Source organism: Lygodium microphyllum, chromosome 26, assembly GCF_053477565.2.
Source record: "Lygodium microphyllum isolate KBCC chromosome 26, Lygodium_microphyllum_v1.1.10, whole genome shotgun sequence".
NCBI classification, from domain to species: Eukaryota; Viridiplantae; Streptophyta; class Polypodiopsida; order Schizaeales; family Lygodiaceae; genus Lygodium; species Lygodium microphyllum.
The window spans coordinates 100770739-100775797 of record NC_141160.1 but is presented as its reverse complement, the minus strand read 5'-3'; the positions used below and the strand labels follow the sequence as shown (position 1 = coordinate 100775797).

The following is a 5059-nucleotide window of genomic DNA, read 5'->3' as shown; positions in this document are numbered from 1 at the left end:
CATATTCTATAACATGAAAGTATACATTGGCTCTTAAAATCATCTATGGTCCCTTTCCCATTTGAAGATCAACTCTATCTTTCTTTGGATAGGAGAATCCATAATTTGGATAGAAGGGTTTAGGGAAAAAGTTTATTTTTTGAGGAGATTCCATCAAAGGTTGAGCTCTTAACAACATGTCTTCCACATCAAAATGTTTCATGGCCTTAGATTGCCCATTCAAAGGTAGGTTTAAGCCTTGACAAGAACATGTTACTTGTTGTGTCATAGTCATCTTCAAGGCGTACTCCAAAAGAGAGAGGAAATAGAGTAACACCTTTTCATTGTTAATTCATGTTGCCTTAGGTAATTGAAAAACTCATTCATTCTACATATCTAGTAGGCTAGAGAGATAGATATCTTCCTTAGACAACTATCTTGACTTGTTCTTAGGTTTGGGATGACTTAGAGACAGCTTTATCTTGACACCCTTGTTTCCACCATGATTGGGCTTCATCAGTGTGATGTAACTTGGAAATCATAGCTTGATTGAATATACTTATATCGAGTGTAGAAAAATAACCTTCCATTTGTTTGATCCAAGTTTCAACATTTGTTTCAATCTTTATGCCTTAGGCCTTAAATGCAAGTGATTTAACTTGCTTTAATAGAAATTTATTTTCTTGTTTATTGACTAAACAAACTAGTGGCAGGGATACCTGAAAGATTTAGGGTAACATAGACAAGATTATTCATGACAATATATCTTTACAACATCCAAATCTTGAGTTTTATTGCTTTAGTATGTACAATATGTAGCTTTGTGAAGAGAGTTTTTGTATACATTTGAAAAAGGCTTTAGTCATGAATACAAGTATCTCTTTGTACACAAGTGGTTTTTCATGTATTAAAAGGAGGGAATAATGGCTTGGTTATCTAGAAAATCCATTGATGATAAAGTCATTCCATTTCAATCTTCCTATATGAACTATCCTATCTGGGGCATAGAATATTAATAGCTTGATTGTAGATATAACAATCCTGATTGATACTTTTATTATCCATAATTATAATAGTTTTTTCATGTGGCTCTTCAAAAAAAAATCATGAAAACCTTGAGCACTTCCGTTTTTTTGATTCTTTTGAGGTTTGTATTAAGATAGGCTAATCTTTCAGCATCAATGAAGCAATAGTCACCATGACAAGTCCATCACCTTTCTTGATAATATCCCAAAGGATAATTTATCTTTTTTAGGATCTTCATGAAATCTTATCGCCAAGCATAATCCAGTGAGTGTATGGATGATTGATATATTATATGGAAGACCAAGAAGTCATGCCAAGGTTCACTTTGAACCTATATGCAACAAGGTAGATTAATTTAACACAATTAACAAGTCAAGGAAAGCAAAAAGAAACCCAACTATATTATTTCTTTGTTTATATACAATGCTTTTTTTGACTTAAAAGTCACATGATATACAATCAACTTGGTACTGCTGAGTCTCAAATTTGGGTGGTTCACTAAGGATATCTAAAACTAGGTACTCACTAGGGAGATCAAGAAATCCCTCCACCTTATATCTTGAGGAATGAGATCTATGTGAAAATACAATACGGTTAGGTCATATGAACCGGATAATCTTCTGATATACCCACTAGGCTTGATTCATCTACTCACCCTCATGAAGCTCAATAGGCCTTGGAGGACCTGTGTAGAAAGTAAATGGTCAGACTATGTTGAGCCTCTTGGCCCAATGTATCCTCCACAACTCATACTCTAGGTTATCGATATGGTCAATGTGCATGCATTAGTTAGTAGATATATGGTACCAACCCATATGATACATCCATTGTTGCGCATGAAAGAAGTGGTATCATGGGGGTGCAAAAATCTAGTCCATCAAGTGAAATATATGCTCTCTCAAAAATAGGCTACTATGAGCTGACCTGGTAAACCTAAGGAAACATCATACAATAATAAGAGTAAGAGAGTATCTTAATTTATCTTAGTCTTTGTAACTTTTAGTTGCTATAGTGTTTATGAGTGATTAAGTCCGTTTTCTTATTGAGTGCAAGCCCTAAAATCTCTTGAATTCCATAAGTTATTTATATTCCGTAAGAGAGGGGAATTTAATCATGGGAAATACTAGCTACAATGGTTAGTATATAAGGTATTAGGGACTTGATTTTTGACCATCAGATAATAATACAAGTCTCCTTTCATCTTCACCTCTCTCTCCAAGCTTTCATGGTTTCTTCCTCTCTTCATGTATTTCTCTCTCCTTTTCTAGTATTTCTCTCTCCTCGTCACTCTCTTTCTCTCTCTTCTTACAGTCTTTCTCTCTCTTCTACACTCCCTCTTCTTCTCTTTCTCCTGTCCTCTTCTTGACAAGTAGTATCAGAGCTCTAGTTCTGATCCATTTAGTTACCTTACATGCTCAATTACCATCCTTTTCAATTAAAAATCCAAGAAGCTTCAAGTACACAAGGATAGGCACTAAAATGGAGGAGCATTGAAGGACCCAGATGTCAAAGACTAGGAAGACAACAGTTAGAAGCATTAATGGAGTCTTCTCTCTCCTCGTCTCTGATTCACGCCTCTCATTGTTCTTTGAGTCCACCTTGTCCAGATATTGCAACAACTTGATGAGAGAGATGCTCCACCCCAAGATTAGAAGTCAAGATAACCACTGTATTTGAGAAACTAACAGTTCGGCCTTGCCCATCAGTAAAGTGTCCATCTTCTAATATTTGGAGAAGAGTTGAATATAGAAGAGTGAGCCTTCCTACTTCATCGAATAGCACTACACTATACGGTCTTCACCTCACAGCTTCCGTCAATTGCCCACCTTCTTCATGTCCCACATAGCCTAGAGGAGCACCAATTAGTCTGGCAACAGAGTGTTGCTCCATAAATTCAGACATGTCTATCCTTATCAACTGATTCTCATTGTTGAATAACTGCTCAGCAAGAGATTTTGCAAGTTCAATTTTTCCAACACCTGTAGGCCCAAGGAACAAGAAAGACCCAACAGGCTGTTGTGGTCTTCCAAGTCCACCTCTGGATCTGAGTACAGCTTCAACCAATGCATCAACTGCATGATCTTGCCCAACCACATGCTGATGCAGATGTTCAACCAAACCTATCAGGCGGTCTTTCTCATTCTGTCCTAATCTAGTGACTAGAATCCCTATCCATCAAATCACTACCTCAGCTATCTGATCAAGACCAATAGTTTCACTTAGCATGCTGTCTTCACTTGTATCAGCCTCCAGCTTTTGAATTGTTGCATCAATATCCGATAGAGCAGCATAGCAAAGATCAGCAACCTTTGCAAGATCCATTCTCCTTTCGGCCTCTTGCAGATTGAAGATTGATGGGCTTAGCCCTCATGTGAATGAGAGAGAGCTTGTAGATGTGATTGGTGTGGTACAAAATGTTGCTAGTGTAGCAAGCATTAGAAGGAAAAGTAATAATGAGGAGATCCCCAAGCGAGATGTGATAATAGCAGATGACAGCAAGAAGACTGTCACTGTAAGCCTCTGGAATAGCCTTGCTTTAAAGGAAGGTGAGAACATGTTGAATGATTCGCCTATAGTGCTCATCAAGGGACTACGAGTCTCTGACTTCCAAGGTGTCTCACTTCCAACAATGCAAAAGAGTCTTGTTGTTATCAATCCTGATGTTAAAGAAGCTTAGGAGTTAAGATCATGGTTCAGTGGGGAGGTTCTTCTTCTATGGCCCTCAAAGCATGCATGGAGCTACTGAAGCTCAACCCCTCATTCTCCCATTGAAGAATCAAGCTTGAAGACTCAATTCTTGGCTGAAGCTTTGTCATCATGAAGCTAATTGGAGCATTCAAGAGAAACCTTGGGACATTGGCCCCCACTGATTCTCAACCCTTCTTTATTATCTTGAACTCTCTTTTATTTCCATCCTATTGCTGAACCAAAAAGCCTATTGCTGGGAGAGATTCAAGTAATCAATCATGAATTTTATTGAAGGTTTCAATGCTTATATGCTACCAATTTAATCTCACTCCTCTCTTAGGATTTTTTGCATTGAAAATGGTCCATTCTATGCTGAAATTTTCACTACTTTTTAGTGATTGCCTCACCCTAATCTCTTGACTTGTGATGATTGTTTGAGCATAAACTAATCTCTAAAATCCATTGTAAATGAGGTGAGATAGTAGTGAGTCATTGGTGCCTGGTAAGCCCCTACCCTTGACCCCAATTTTCCATTCCATGCATTTCATGAAAAGGTTTAATTCCTACTTCCGAATGCATCTCATGCTGGGTATTTAATTAATAAATGTTTGCCATGTATATTCCGAGTGAGGAAAAGCCCAATGCTAGGCGAGGTGGCAAGACAAAAGAGGGGTGACCCCCCCTTGCCATCAAAGACCCTAAAGGGGTGCACAACCCGTCGTCCCGAGGGGAACTTTGCCCACATCCCGGTAATCTGGAGCCCAAACTTGTTTGCACGTGCAGAGGTATTTTGGGGGAACTGAGAATTGGCATGTCATGATGATGCCATTGATGTCTATGACATATTGATGTACTTGGGATTATGCCACTAATGTATATGGCATATTGATGTACCACTGATGTACTTGCAATGATGTATGACTAAGAATCAATGCTAAAATGTATCTTTAGATACACATTCAGTCATGTATGCAGTTATGACAGTGAATGCAACAAACAGTGCATGTATGATGCCCATGTGTGAGTGACATGGTCATGGGAATGCTCATTTTCATGCTTAGTAGTGATGTTATGGTGTAGACCATGTGTATGTATGTTGACGCAATGTATGATGCCATGGAAAAAGTGATTGCAGACATATAGTAGACGAGGGACCATATTTCAGCTCTCTTGAATTCCTACAGGGTGCTGTGGATATTTTCAATCAGTTACAGAGGTAAAGAGTGAGTACAAGCATTGAAGAGCAAGCCCCAAAGAGTGTTGGTAGACCTCAGTCCCCCCTATTAGTTTGGCACTTTAGTTGGGCACTACCCATCCCTTACAGGCCAAAACAATCCCCTATTGCTCTAAAAAAGGGTGCAAGTTT

At 38.5% G+C, this 5059-nt stretch overlaps 1 pseudogene; it reads right to left on the bottom strand.

The window, feature by feature from the left end:
- Positions 1 to 2802: 2802 nt before the first annotated feature.
- On the bottom strand, positions 2803 to 3327 carry LOC148013600 (chaperone protein ClpB1 pseudogene; annotated as a pseudogene).
- Positions 3328 to 5059: the final 1732 nt, after the last annotated feature.